The following is a 16483-nucleotide window of genomic DNA, read 5'->3' as shown; positions in this document are numbered from 1 at the left end:
TCAGTCCAGGGCCCGACTTCATCTCTGGCTGCGTCTTTTGAATAATGGGGGGAGGGGTGGGGGGTTGACTCGCACGTGGAAGATGGCACGCAGCCCATTGTGACGTCATCAGCGAAAGACAGTCGTTTTTAAATTCAAAGTTTTGTCAGATTTTTGAACATTTTCAGTAATAACTCGAGAAATAAAGCATGACATTTTCAGATAAGGCAATTTTGGACTCCAGGAGAAAAATGTCTACTGGTATATGTAAACAATTTACCATTACCGCGTTGCGTTGTTCTTTTGCGAAGATGTGATTTTACACAAGCATACACACAAATAAATACACATCCAAGATCAGAGTTTTATAAGTGAGTACTGCCACCGTCTCAGCCTCGCGCCAGGCCGCCGCTCCTCCCCTCGCGCCAGGCCGCCCCGACCGGGCTCCGCTCCTTCCCTCGCGCCAGGCCGCGCCCCGACGTGCACCGCTACCTCCTCAGGCTGGGCCCAGCCCCGACCGGGCGCCGCCTCCTCCCTCAGGCTGTGCCGCCCCGACCTGTGTCACCGCTCCTCCTTCAATGCTGGGCCGCCCCGACCGGGGCACCGCTCCTCCCTCAGTCTGGGCCGCCCCGACCGGTCGCCTCTCCTCCCTCAGGCTGGGAACGCCGTACCTCACCCGAGCTCGCTACTCAGACGGGAGCACCGGTCCTTCCTCGGGCCGGCCGTCAAAGCCCCTCACGAAAAGCCCTGTCCAGCCCCGAGCCGGGCCGTTCCTCAAGGGGAGCGAGCTCAGTGCGAGTCCTGGCGGGCTCTGCCTCCTGAGCCTCGAGGTCGCCAGCTCCGCCATTAGGCCTCAGCGCAGACGGAGGCAGAGAAGGGGAATACGACAAAAAAGTCGCATTCCCCCGCAGGGAGAGACAGCAACCCCCGTTTCAACCCCCCCCCCCCAAAACACAAACTAAAAACCAAAACTAGACTAACCAAAACGAAAATAAACAACCCAAAAAACACAAAACAAACAGGACTGCCGGAGAGCCGCTGCAGCCAGAGCCGCGCCGCCACTATAGAGTTGATAGGTAGATGACAGGGGGATGGGAACCAATTCAAGGAGACAGAGGCCCGTAAAATGAGGACAGAAGCAAAAGGTAGAAGGGAGAAAAGATAAACAAACCTGAAAGCTTTGTGCCCGTACAGAGAGTTGTGAGTCTGTGGAATTCTCTGCCTGGTGGTGGAGGCCGGTTTGCTGGATGCTTTCAAGAGAGAGTGAGATAGAGGTCTTAAAGATAGCGGAGTCAATGAATATGGGGGGAAGGCAGGAACGGGATACTGATTGTGGATGATCAGCCATGATCACATTGAATGGCGGTGCTGGTTCGAAGGGCCGAATGGCCTATTCCTGCACCTATTGTCTATTGTTTATTAATGCAAGGAGCATTCGTAATAAGGTGCATTAATTGAATGCGCAGTTAGCAGTTAAGGAATATGATATAGTTGGGATTACGGAGACATGGATCCAGCGTGACCAAGGCTGGGAGCTAAACATGCAGGGGTTTTCAATATTCAGGAAGGATAGACAGAAAGGAAGAGGAGGTGGGGTGGTATTGTTGGTTAAAGAGGAGATTAAGTAGTAAGGAGCGACATTAGCTTGGATGCTGTTGAATCGGTATGGGTAGAACTGCGAAATAGCCAAAGACAGGAAACGCTTGTTGGAGTGGTATACAGACCAGCAAACAGCACACAGTTTAAGAATAAGGGGTAGGCCATTTAGGACTGAGATGAAGGAAAACATCTTAACCCAGAGAGTTGTGAATCTGTGGAATTCCCTGCCACAGAAGGCAGTGGAGGCCAATTCACTGGAGGTTTTCATGAGAGACCTAGATATAGCTCTTAGGGCTAAAGGAATCAAGGGATATGGGGGAAAAGCAGGAATAGGGTACTGATTTTGGATGATCAGCCATGATCATATTGAATGGTGGAGCTGGCTTGAGGGGCTGAATGGCCTACTCCTGCCCTATTTTCTATGTTTCTGTGTTTCTCTGTTAAAGTTACACTCTCCCTTCTTTCTCTCCTTTTCCTGTGCCCTACTACCCCCCTACCCACCGCGCATCCCTTAAACCTATATCCATGTGGCGTTACATAGCGCTTCTTTTCTCTGCTAATCTAGCACCTTTTTCTCCTTTTCATCAATAGCATTTGTCTACCAATCTGCTAATCAAAACCTCTCTCACCTTTATCCACCTATCACTTGCCAGACCTTGTACCGCCCCTACCTATTTTCCAGTTTTCTCCCTGCTTCTCCAATCAGCCTGAAAACATAGATACATAGACAATAAGTGCAGGAGTAGGCCATTCGGCCCTTCAAGCCAGCACCACCATTCATTGTGATCATGGCTGATCATCCACAATAAGTACCCCGTTCCTGCCTTCTCCTCATACCCCTTGATTCCATTAGCCCTAAGAGCTCTATCTAACTCTCTTTTGAATCCTGCCTGAAGATGGGTTCCGACCTGAAATGCCACCTATCCATAGGTGCCGCCTGGCCCACTGAGTTACTCCAGTACTTGGTGTTCTTCGCAAGGTTCCAGAATCTGAACTTCCTTGTGTCTATCCTCCGCAGATGCTGCCTGACCTGCCGAGTTCCTCTAGCACTGTGTGTTTTGCTCAGGGAAGACTTTATTGGCTTCCGGGAAACATTTAACAGATTAAACTTTAACAGATTTAACAGGATCATATTAGGATTGTGGAATTTCAATTAGTTCAGATGGAAAGACTGAAGTACTCGGTGTTGTTCTCTGGGAACAGAAAAGGTGAATAGGAATTTTGATATACAGAATCTTGGTGGTTTGGATTGAGTACAATAAGTAGATATGTTTCCATAAGCAGAAGGATTACGGACTGGAGGATACATGTTTAAAGTGACTGGCAAACAAAAACACAGTGACACCAGGAGAGATTGGTTTTACTACAGTGAATAAATACAATCTGGAATGATCTGCATGAAGGTAATGGATACAGATTTAGTTGCAGCTGTCAAGCAGGCACTGAATAAACACTTGAATGGAAAAATTGCACAGCCATGTGTACAAACTGGGACTTGGACTGACATTATAGTGCTAGAATAAGCAAGCATACTCAGTGGACTGAATAGCCACCTTCAAAGCAGTTATGATTTTATGTTTCAAGAGGTAGATTTAAACCTAAATGTTCAGACGGCCAGTGTCTAACACACCGTGCCCAAAACGATGTGCTTTGAAATGCTTGAACAAACCTGTTCTGCAGTCACAAAATGCTGGAGCAACTCAGCGGGACAGGCAGCATCTCTGGATAGAAGGAATGGGGAACTTTTCGGGTCGTGTCCCTTCTTTAGTTTGACGAGTCACACAATTTCTGTTCCCTATAAAATCATATCGTTTATGTCTTTGTCAGGTTTGGTCAACTCTTCAAGCTGGCACTCAGCATGGTCATGGGTTAAAGCCTCACAATGCTTACTTTCTACTGTATCCATTGTTCAAGGTGTGGACTCTTATACATCGGCGAGACTAAACATAGACCTACCTGATCTCCCGGTTGCTAAACACTATAACTCCCCCTCCCATTCCCACACTGACCTTTCTGTCCTGTGCCTCCTCCATTGTCAGAGTGAGGCCAAACGACAATGGAGGAACAGCATCTCGTATTTCGCTTGAGCAGCTTACAACCCAGGGGTATTAATATTGATTTCTCTAACTTCAAGTAACCCTTGCATCCCCCTCTCTCCATCCCTCCCCCACCCAAGGTGTACCAGCTTCAAAGTCGTCTTATTGACTCTCATTGTCTGTAACATGTTTTCACCTAGCACACAGGTAACAATCACCTGTTTCCTTTATGATATTAACTTTTTTTGCATATCTTTCATTCATTTGTTCATCACTGTCTATATCTCTTGTTTTCCTTTCCTCTGACTCTCAGTCTGAAGAAGGGTCTCGACCTGAAACGTCATTAAAAAATGAAAAATTATAAAAGGACTGGACAAGCTAGATAGATGCAGGAAAAATGTTCCCAATGTTGCCATTTAAGACTGAGGTGAGAAAAAACATTTTCACCCAGAGAGTTGTGAATTTATGGAATTCCCTGCCACAGAGGGCAGTGGAGGCCAAGTCACTGGATGGATTTAAGAGAGAGTTAGATAGAGCTCTAGAGGCTAGTGGAGTCAAGGGATATGGGGAGAAGGCAGGCACGGGTTATTGATTGGGGATGATCAGTCATGATCGCAATGAATGGCGGTGCTGGCTCGAAGGGCCGAATGGCCTCCTCCTGCACCTATTTTCTATGTTTCTGTCACCTATTCCTTTTCTCCAGATATGCTGCCTGACCCGCTGAGTTACTCCAGCTTTTTATGTCTATCTTAAACTTACTTTTGTTGCATTAACCTCAATCTATGTCAACCTGTGCTCAGTTCACCTATCACACATTCACTGATCTTCTAATACGTAGAATAAAAAATATGAGAATTATTTACATTGTCCATAACTACAAAATTATTTTCCTATTTCTTTTTTACTTTACCGATGATTTGTTCCCATTTTCTCATTTAGATTGGTGACCTACATTATCATTAATTACAAGTAGCTGAATGAATCAGAGTAACTAATTGAATTAGTTTAATAAGAGAACGATTTGAAGCTTCATCTTTTTGTTACATTGGCACAGAGAAGATTATTGTATTAGCCAGAAGATAGTCTCCAGGAAGTAGAAAACAGGCAAGCTATTAAGGAACCCATTTAAGTCCAGACATTTAAGTAAATCAGCAAGTGAGTTTATTGGCCAAGTATTCACATACAAGGAATTTGCCTTGGTGCTCCGCCCACAAGTAACAACATGATATACAGTGACAGTTACGAATGACTCAGAAAACACTAAACATTAATAATGATAAAACATTAATGATAAAACACCATTGATCAAGCAATTGTTATATGGTTATATGGTTATATGGTTATATGTGAATCAACAAAATACCAGATCAAAGGGAGGCTACAGATTTTTGGCGGTTGAGTAGCGTACGGTGAATATTGAAATGAAGCATACTCTGATGGTGATGGAGCATAAGAAACATAGAAAAATAGAAACATAGGAACATAGAAAATAGGTGCAGGAGTAGGACATTCGGCCCTTTGAGCCAGCACCGCCATTCATTGTGATCATGGCTGATCATCCACAATCAGTACCCCGTTCCTGCCTTCTCCCCATATCCCTTGATTCCGTTAGCCCTAAGACCTATATCTGACTCTCTCTTGAATACATCCAGTGAATTGGCGTCCAAGAGACAGTTAGATATAGCTCTTTTTTTTTTAAACCAAAATTAATTTAATCAATTATTTACAATAATATTTACAGTATGAAATACGTCAAAGCAAAGCCCACCACCATGATACGTCAAACAAATATACTAAATAAATTACTATACAACTATATTACCATCCTTATTGAGGATGCATTCCATCCCCCGCCATGCCCAGCAATCCCGGAAATCCCCCAGGGTGCTTGTGGACAGCCCATCTAAAACCACTCGGGCGCGGATGTAACCCTGAAAACGGGGCAGGCAGCCGGCTCGGGCAGAGCCCTCTTCTGCCTGGCGCCGTGACTTGCGGATGGCCAACTTGGCCAGGCCTAGACATAGCTCTTAGGGCTAACGGAATCAAGGGATATGGGGAGAAAGCAGGGACAGCAGAAGGCAGACAGCAGTATACACTACAATTCAATTGACTGTTGAATATTTAACCTAAGACAATCTTGCTTCTCTCTGTTATATTTTGCGCTCTTTCAAGTTTATCACCACGGAGTATAGCTTTTTGAGTAATTGGTTTTCTTCCCTTAGATGTTGTAGAATTCCGAAAAGAACAAAGGCCCATGAAAGGGATATATGCAAAGTTTGGCTATTCAAGGAACCGTATGGATAAGCTATTCACAGCCTAAGGGCAGAAGAGTACAATGTTAGCTGGCTTGGGCCTTTTTAGGTGCTAGGTTTCTTTATACACTTGATCTTGTGAAATTTGGGGGCAGAGTAACATTTCTATATTAGTCATCTTTTCACAGCAAAAAGGCCCAGGAATAGTTTATAAACTGGGCAAAAGGCACTAATGGAATAAACTGGTGTCCACCATTCACGGGTCTGGTGACCCATCTCAGCTTTGTGCACAGTTGATCTTGCAAGAAGCCTTATTACATCCACATGACATTCATTCTATAAGATAGTACTAAATAAAGTGTGGGGGTTGGCACCAGTGGAAGAAAATATTAAAATCCTTTCTTACTTCATTTGATCGGAATTGAACAAGGTAATGAAAGGGTGTTTGGATGTGGCAATTGGCATCTTTCGTTGATCAGGTGCAGGAGAGGACCGTGAGAATGGCAAAATAACCTTTAGACACATTACCTCTTGTCTGGAAATGGTGAATGTAAACATAACAAAGATAGGATCGAGATAAGGAAGCTTGATTTCCTTTGTAGGGACAGTAGACCACCTACTGCTAGTAGCATAGAAATGTGGCAGTAAATGGGGGGTTTATGATCGGCTCGGAGAGGGGATGGTGGCGCGATCCCCCTAAAAAGGGAGATAGAAGAATGTCAAGATGTCCTTGTATTATGTTTGACTTGTATTAACCATCTATTGATGAATAAGATTGGCATAAACAAAAAGTATGTTATGACTGTGCGGTTCCCGGAGGTTGCAGGTGGTTGCCGGAGGTTGCAGGTAGTGGAAGCAGGTAGGGAGACTGACAAAAACCTCCGGGAACCGCACAGAAACCTTGGGTGGGGCGCAAAGTCTCCAGAGGTTTCCGTTCAGATTTCCTAAGTGGGACAGGGGCATAAGACACCGGGAAAAGGTAGGAGATCCCATTGTTCCACCAGAATCGCCAGTAGATGTGGTAAATTTTTGTGTTAATCCAGCTGATTGATCAAACGGAGATAGGCCGGATGGGGGAAGTTATTAGCTATCTCTGTCCTACTTATCTTTATAAAATAAATGGATTGGTGAGGTGGGAGCACAACTAATATTTGAAGTGGTGGTATTATTAGTTATAGTTGGAGTGCTGTGTATATCTTTAAAATTGATAGAAACACTAAGGAAATGGCGGGGATGATGAAAGGATACCAGCCCCTGGATGAGGAGAAAGCAGGTGAGGGACCTGTGCCTATAATACCAAAGCAAGTGGCAGCAATATATCCCTGACTCCCTGTAGAAAAGGCACCCTTGGTAGAGAATGAATTTGATGATCTGTTGATGATGGCGGCTGCATTACGCCAGCGACAACCTCCGTATAATCCGGTGTATATAGAAGGGGAACCGGCCGCTGCCCCCTCAGGTGGCTGTTTCTACCTCTGGCGTCTCGGGTGGATCAGTTCACTGGTAAAGGAGCCACAGCTGCTCTGGTAAGTCTAGCAGAAGCAGATAGCACCACTGAGAGGAGACAGGTTACACAATTCAAAATATATATTAAGAAGAAGGATGAGCAAGCAAAGCTCCAGATGATAAATGTTGAGGAAGAGTCTAAACCCGAGTCACTGATACAGCCCCCCGTATTATGATAGGAGAAGTCCCTGTGTTGAAACCCTAGTTTCAACACAGGGACCCTAGTTGAAGCTAGAACCATGGGTGCCGAAGCTCCCGATCCCTTAAGAAAGCCCAATGCATTTTTTAATTGGTTAAATCAGATGTGCAGCATTTACAGTCCCCTCCCTGGGGATGTGCAGATGCTGCTGAAAAGTGCATATGGAACCTCCTGGGCTATCCTGAAAGATGGGTTTAAAGTTCCTCCCGGAGAAAATGGAGATGGGTGAGGAAATTATGGCCAGCTGGCTCAGGGAAATGAGTCCTTCACTCACTGGTTGGCCCACAGGGGACAGAAGGCTATAATGGGGGGAGTGAGAAAACATAGTGACATAGGGGAGTTAGTGCGATGTTTGCTACACAAAGGCGAGCCAATCCTGGATTTTGTAGACCGATTTAACAGTAATTGGGAGGAATATGCCGGAGTTCCCCAAGCCTCTGGCTGTCCAAACTTTAGTAAATTATTTGATGTCCCGACAGGCTCAAGCTTATAAATTGGCCACTATGTCATCTGTCCCCCCCTCCGTGGACATCCCCGTCAGTCAGTCAAATATTAATACTATTGGGGCAGCTGTGTGCCCATGATAGAACCTTTATCAGAACCCACTCATATACAGGTAAATGGCAAGCCCCTTTTATAATCTCTAGAATACCCCCACTCCCGTTACCGGGAAGACAGGCTCTGTGTAAAGTGGGAGCGGTCTTACACTGCACCTCAGACGGCATGTTTATGAAACTCCCTCAAACGCAGACACATCAATTGATAAATGTATTGAATGAGGAAGAACAAGGGCAAAGGATGCCCATCCTATATTGTTGGCAATTGAGTAGCAATTCGTACAGTTAATTAATTAATCAAATCCATTGTGCCCTGCAAAGAGTGCAGGATTCAAAAGGCCAGTATTTACAGTATCTTGGCGAAACCAGCCAAGAACATAAGCGAACATATAGCATGCCATTATATACGCGCCTCACTAATCCCAGATACCAGGAAAATGTCTTCCCCTGGTTGAATAAACTCAAACAATTAACAGTAACCTCGTATTTGTTTTTTGGGGTCCCAGGATTAGGAATAATGGCCCACCTTTCTCAAAACCAAAGGGATCGATTTGAGATGGGAGACACCACTGAGTCACACCTGACCATAGCTACTAGACCTCCAGCAACAGCGAAGGAAATAGGAGAAATGATAAAAAGGCTGAAGGACAAGCAGTCAATTCATGTTTTAAAGTTGCCAATGGCAAAAGGAGAGGTCCAGATTGACCTCTTTAATGATCCAGAGGAAAGATCGCATGGGTCAGAGAGAAATGAGACACTATTTTTGAAAAGCCGCCTACTAAAGGTCCACCAAGGTTACCAATGGCTCTGGTCCAAGTACCCTCTGAACTATGGGTAAAGTATAAGAATCATGTGGGGCGAGTGCATTCAGCCCCTGAGCATAAAGTGACTTTAAAAAAGGGTGCTGTCTTGCCATGTTTAAAACAGTATCGACTGACCCCGGAGGCTGAAGAAGGGATAGCTAGTATAGTCATCATGTCTTTATTACAACAAGGAGTATTAGTGAAAACGTAAAGTCCGTGTAATACTCCTATTATGCCGATCCCGAAATTGGGAAGGCGTAATGAATGGCATTTTGTCCAGGGCCTGAGAGCTATTAACAAAATAGTGATCCCTATCGCCCCCTTAGTATCAAAGGGGTTTGCAACCTGGGTCCTGGCTTAAGAACATCGAGGGGAAAAAGACTGGCAGCCTATTATTCCGTGGCTTTACCAGCTGTAGTAAATGGCACGCCAGCCTGCTTGCGAGCTGTAGCGGCAACAGCTATAATGATAGAAAAATCAATCCCCATTGTTCTTGATCAATGCCGCGATGTTATTATTGAACTCTGCAGCCACACAGCATTTCACAGCCGCTAGAAGGACGGGATATGGTCATCCTTTTATCACTTCCTACTGTAACTATAGTTATCAGCGATCGCCTGCTGTAAACCCAGCTACCTTTGTACCACTGCCAGAAGAAGGATGTGACCATGATTGTCTATTGTTTGTGGAAGCCGCTGCCACTCCCCGGCTGGACTTACAGAGCCATCAGATTGATAATCCTGACCTGGTCCTATTTACTCATCACACCGACCTAGCGATGACAGATTATTAGCAGGATATGTGGTGGTCACACCACACCAAGTGTTGGAGGCATATGCTTTACCATCCAGAACGTCTGCTCAAGCAGCTGAGCTGTATGCCCAGACTCGTGCCTGCATATTGGCAAAAGATAAAAGTGCTAATATCTACACCGATTATCGATATGTGTTTGGGGTTGTACATGACTTTGGGCAGTTATGGAAAAATAGAGGATTCATCACATCAACAGGAAAGACTATTAAGTACACAAAAAAGCTGGAGAAACTCAGCGGGTGCAGCAGCATCTATGGAGCGAAGGAAATAGGCAACGTTTCGGGCCGAAACCCTTCTTCAGACTTATCGGGGATGGGGGCAGCGGGGACAAGAAAGGAAAAAGGAGGAGGAGCCCGAAGGCTGGGGGATGGGAGGAGACAGCAGGGGGACTGAGGAAGGGGAGGAGATAGCAAGGACTAACAAAATTGGGAGAATTCGATGTTCATGCCCCCAGGATGCAGACTCCCCAAGCGGAATATGAGGTGCTGTTCCTCCAATTTCCGGTGCTGCTCGCTGTGGCCATGGAGGAGACCCAGGACAGAGAGGTCGGAGACGGAGTGGGAGGGGGAGTGGACGTGCTGAGCCACCGGGAGGTTAAATCCCTTGCGTGTGCCCATAGGTACGCCTTGTATTTGGAGGAAATGGCAGGAGTCGAACGTGAAGTTATTGAGGGTAAGGACTAGCTCCGCTAGGTGGAGGAGAGTGTCAGTGGCTGGGTATAGGTTGCTTCTCTGGTCGAGGAAGAACCGGAGTGCTTTGAGACCATCCTGGTGGGGGATGGAGGTGTAGAGTGACTGGACGTCCATGGTGAAGATGAGGGGGTGAGGGCCTAGAGAATGGAATGCGCGGAGACGACGGAGAGTGTCTGAGGTGTCTTGAACATAGGTAGGGAGGGATTTAACCTCCCGGTGGCTCAGCACTTCAACTCCCCCTCCCACTCCGTCTCCGACCTCTCTGTCCTGGGTCTCCTCCATGGCCACAGCGAGCAGCACCGGAAATTGGAGGAACAGCACCTCATATTCCGCTTGGGGAGTCTGCATCCTGGGGGCATGAACATCGAATTCTCCCAATTTTGTTAGTCCTTGCTACCTCCTCCCCTTCCTCAGTCCCCCTGCTGTCTCCTCCCATCCCCCAGCCTTCGGGCTCCTCCTCCTTTTTCCTTTCTTGTCCCCGCCCCCCCCATCCCCGATCAGTCTGAAGAAGGGTTTCGGCCCGAAACGTTGCCTATTTCCTTCGCTCCATAGATGCTGTTGCACCCGCTGAGTTTCTCCAGCTTTTTTGTGTACCTTCGATTTTCCAGCATCTGCAATTCCTTCTTAAAGACTATTAAGTATATGTTCGTATAGTTGTATCTTACCAAAAACAAAAGTTGTTTACTGCACAGTATTACTGTCGGCTAATTCTAACTGCCGCCATCTCTCCATGATATCATGCAATAAACCTCTTGAACCAAACCTGTGAAGTCTCCGCTTTTCATTTTCCTTTAATTTCTCTCAAAATTAATTTCTTCCACAGTACCTCAGTAAAATTCCCATTTATACGATCAATGCACTAGTTTGAACCTATTGCTTTCCAGGTGATACCAGCCTTCAGCTCTGTTGTGAATTCTATTAAAGATTCTACCATTAAGTATCTGGTAAACCAATGCTATCGTTCAAAGTTAGGCACAAAACGCTGGAGTAGCTCAGAGGGACAGACAGCATCTCTGGAGAGAAGGAATGGGTGACATTTCGGGACGAGGCCCTTCTTCAGCCTGAGAGTCAAGGGAGAGGGAGACATAAATATATGGAAGGGTGGTGTGAAAATGAGAGAGCAAAGGATCAGTGTCACCCTCACCCCTGAGTCTCAGTCTGAAGAAGGGTTTCGACCAGAAACATCACCCATGTCTTTTCCCCAGAGATGCTGCCTGTTACTCCAGCATTTTGTGTCTATCTTTGGTATAAATCAGCATCTGCAGTTCCTTCCTACATACCTATCATTTAAAGTGAACCAGATCAAAGAAAACGTCACACTCTCTGAACATCGGCAGTAATAGAATTATGTAATTTAATTTTTGCTGTAAGAACATAACTTTAGGAGATTATGATTCTCTGATTTATGGGCTATCAAAAAGAGACATACTTGGAGATGGACATCAATTGCTGCTGGAAGACCATCAATTTGCTGCAACCCACTCTTGCTGTGCCTGAAACCAGTTGGTCAGTTTGGCCATTCCTCAAACAAAGAGAGGGACCTCATCCAATGGAGCCACACGAGTGGCAAGAGTGTTTTGTGTGAGGATCGGCGTTAAAACCCCTGTCCCACTTTCCCGAGTTGCTCACAAATTCTCCCGAGTTTTCCCTTTGATTCAAACTTGGAGAATGTCCATAGCAAGTCCTTAGGAGTCCGTAGCGAGTCCGTAGGCGGCGGTAGAAGTCCATAGATATTTTGTAGTGGCTTGTAATGCCAGCCGTGGGTACTCAGGGCATCAGGTAAGTCGGGACGTTTTTTCAGCATGTTGAAAAATGTCCACCAGTAAACAAAATAGCCCTGAGTACCCACGGATGGCATCTCCGAGTTTGAATCAAGGGGAAAACTCGGGAGAATTCGTGAGTAATTCGGGAAAGTGGGACAGGGACAACATTGAACATAAAGACACTAAAAAAATATTGAAAGTTTTTGCACGGTTTTTTGTTTTGTATATATTTCCTATTACGCTTAAAGTTTATTTTTGAAATAAAAAAGAAATATAAGACATAAATAACAGAAAATGCGGGAAATACTCGGCAGGTCAGACAGCATCTGTGGAAAGAGAAACAAAGTTAATATTTCAGGTCAAATATCCTTTGTAAGAACTCTAAACCCAGTTTATTTATTTTCATAAATATGTAAATTGGAAACATCTTGTAATGTTAATTGTACTTTTCTATCCAATCTTTCTCCCACGTTATAAAAAGATGCACTTTGAGTAGTTGCAGCCATGGTTAATGGATTGAAAAATCTCTATACATTCTATTTTAGAGGGGCATCCACATACATTAACTCCATCTACACTTCACGCTGTCTTGGGAAAGCATTAAAAAACATTGGTGATCATTTTTCACCCTGGTCATCCCTTCCATCAGATGAAAGTTACACCAACTTAAGCATATACTATGAGATTCACTACTGAATGTCCTCCCATAAACTAGCATGTAGTCCTCATCTTCCATCCTACGCCATTGGGAATCTTGCACTTTCTCTGTACCACTGATGGTATACAACTATATTCTGCATGCTGATATTTTTCTATTGGCTCTACTTCTTGTACTTGTGTATGGTATGATTTGATAGGATAGCATGTACATAAAATATCTCATCACGGTATCTTGGTACCTTTTCCTGGTACATCACGGATGTACCAGGATGGTAAATTCCGGAAGTGGCGGCACTGCACTGCAGCTGCGGCTCGCCTGCAGTCCGTTTGTCTTTTCTTTTTTTTGTTTTCTTTTTGTCCTGTTTCAATTATTTTTGTTTATTTTGGTTGTGTATGTGGGGTGGGGGTTGGGAGAAACATGTTTTTGGTCTCTTCCTTCGGGGGGGATGCGACCTTTTCTTGTCGTATCTCCCGTCTCCGTCTCCATCTGCGCTGAGGCCTATCGCGGAGCTGGCGGCCTCCAACAGGGACCGACCTCGAGGCAGAACCAGGACTTACCAGCGCGCGGCTGGCTGACGTCGGGGCTGTGGTGGCGTTGCGGTGGTGGCGACCCGACTTCCGACCCGACTTCGGAGCCTCGGAGGCTCGGCCACGGGCCCAGTGGACTCGACCGCGGGCCCAGTGGTCGACAACGTCGGGAACTCGCAGGTCCCTGGTTGGTGACCTGTTTTTCGGAGCTCCCGCAGCAACAGCTTCGTCCGCTGGACTGGAGTGTGGCAGCTTCGGCAGCTTCGACCTCCCGTGCCATGGAGTTTGAACCGGCCCGTTCGCGGAGTTCAGATTCGGCCGCGGGACTTACCATCACCCGACGGGGTCGCAACATCGGAAGCCTGGATCGCCTCAACGCAGAGGGAGAACAAGGAGGGAAGAGACAAGGACTTTAAGATTTTTGCCTTCCATCACAGTGAGGAGGACCTGGTAGACTCACTGTGGTGGATGCTAAATCTGTGTTTATTGTGTGTTTTGTTATTTTATTCTATGTTATGACACGACATTTTGTTCGGACTGAGAAGTCTGAATGACAATAAAGGATACTTGACTTTACGGTATCTTGGTACGTGACAATAAAGGACTTCCAACTTCCCAACTCATCAGTCATCAGCCTCTCATTCAGCAACACATTTCTGCAGCTACAGAATCACACCTTTACCTCTGCAAACACTCACTCTCACTCCTACCTGAACCATTCCCTTTGGTACAGCTTTTAATTTTGTTTCTTTAAGTTCAAGGGAAATACATTTGAAGGAACTGCAGATGCTGGTTTAAATCGAAGATTTGAACATCAATGGCAAAAGGTTAGATAAATTATTAAAAGCAGTACCAGGTCAAAATTCCTCTCTAACAAAACTAATCACTACACCAGTATCGTCCAAAATCTAAAAATAATTTTCTGTAACTTCTATTCCCCACTAGAATCAATTTGAGTTATTCTTGATGACATCCATAACGAATTATGGCCTGCCCTAGTTTGTACTGTTCACACAATGCTCCTTTGAACTTTGATCCATAGTAACTGCCAACAATATCTCAATTAGACAATACTTTTTATTGTTTTCAAATCCTTCCTGGCTCTCAACCTTTCCTAATACGTGATTTACACTAGTCCTTCAAACTCCATCATTTCTAACCCTCTTGTACATTCCTAGTTTTGATTAGCTCTGGACATCTGTTACTATCGAGCAACAATTAACCGAGCACCTTTTCTTTGGAGCCTGTTTTCTTGTCTTTTTTCTTTCTTTTTTTTCACATTCTCAAGCACTCAGTGTACTTAAACATCATCATTCATTTAATGCCAATTACTGCGGACTACACCACTACTATCATCATTCTTCTCTTCTTTCTCTTTTCTCTTTTTCTATTACAGCTTAAAGTTTAAAAATAAGAGAAGTTGTACACAAAATGTATTATGTTGCATATCATGATTAAGATGTATGTACAATGCTTTTAATATCCAAAAATAATTGTAATCAATTATTTACAAAAATGCTATGTACAAAACAGTACAAACAAACCCACCACCATAAGACAAAGTAAAACACATATTCTTAAATACTGAATATTAAAAAACTATTTTACAATCCTTGTTATGGATGCAAACAGAATATTCACAGGACATCAGTTGAGCAATCATGGAATCACAAACAAATGCATTATAGTTCTGCTTCACCCAAAAAGTACATGCGTAATGTTATTAGGACAGTGGTGGCATTGTTTTGACCTCAAGTTGAGGGTCGATTGAAGATGTAGTGAAAAAATCAACAGTTTTTGTTCTTCGGTTATAATTCCATTTGCTTTAAAATTGTTTACATCTTGGCAGGAAATTCAGAATAGGAATATCAATTTGTTTCAAAAGTAATAAAACATTCTTCATCAATGCCACTATTTTTTCCATAAACTACACTAGGTTGTTTTGTTTGTAAGGAATAGTGGACTAAGGAAGCACATTGAGCCACCCACTATTTATTGAAATCGTAGCTTTAGTTTAGTTGAGAGATACAGAGCAGAAACAAGCCTTCTGACCCACCGAGTCCGCACCGACCAGTGATCCCCGCATATGTGGGGTGTTTTCTACCTTATCTCTCACTACCAGTCTAACAACTTCATTGCTTAATTTCTTTGGTATTTGAACATCTGTCTTAAATGTATTCATTAACTTAACATCCATTATCCTCTATGTTGGGAAATTCCAAAGATTCACAGCTCTTTCTGTGAATTTTATTTGTACTCACTTTGGTCTAGAAAGGCCAGCCCTTTATTCGGAGATGGTGATGCTTTTAGACTTGCCCACCAGTGGATTTGACTTAGCATATACCCCGTGGAGACCTGCGGAATCATATGTATTTCATTTAAAGCCCTTGATATCATTCTAACATCTAAAGAAGTGCAATTGGCCTTATAGAACAATATCCCTACCCTGGGGATAAGTCTTGTAAATCTTCACTGCTCTACGGTAAAAGTACTCTAGGTGTGGTCTGATCAAAGCCCCACGTAATTTCAGTACGACTTCTTCACTATAGTATCTTCAGTGATTGCCTTTGTGTCTCATTGCTTGACCTTGCTGTTACAAGTGTAAATAAATGTTACAGAAAGAAACAGAAAGTACCAGTTTTTATTTTCTGAGTGCATGCGGTAGAAATATTAATAATTTGCAAGATCTCAAGATCTATAATCAATTAAGATATTTTAATGCATTACCTAAGATATAGTCTTTCAGGTTTATTTCAATGGTTGTAATTTGCTTTTGGACAACATTTAAGGCTGTGAAAGGCACTATGTTAAAGCATGACGGAATGAGAAGGACACTAAAATCTGTTTGGACCTGGAGTATCATTCACAGTTGTTGTCAACAAAGAGTGTACCTCTGGTGTATTTTTGAATTGCTAACCCTAAACCTTGCTGACTAAGTGAAGCAACTTTCAAGTAAATACTGCATTGCCAAGGATATCCTTCATCCTTCCCCACTGTATCATCTTTCCAAAGTCCTCACAGCCGAAAATGACAACTAGACTAGCTTTCTTTGTCATCGCTTGCTTCTCCAATGTCATGGCTGCTATCAAATGTACC

This window comes from Amblyraja radiata, chromosome 13 (genome assembly GCF_010909765.2).
Source record: "Amblyraja radiata isolate CabotCenter1 chromosome 13, sAmbRad1.1.pri, whole genome shotgun sequence".
NCBI classification, from domain to species: Eukaryota; Metazoa; Chordata; class Chondrichthyes; order Rajiformes; family Rajidae; genus Amblyraja; species Amblyraja radiata.
This window is presented reverse-complemented; position numbering follows the sequence as displayed.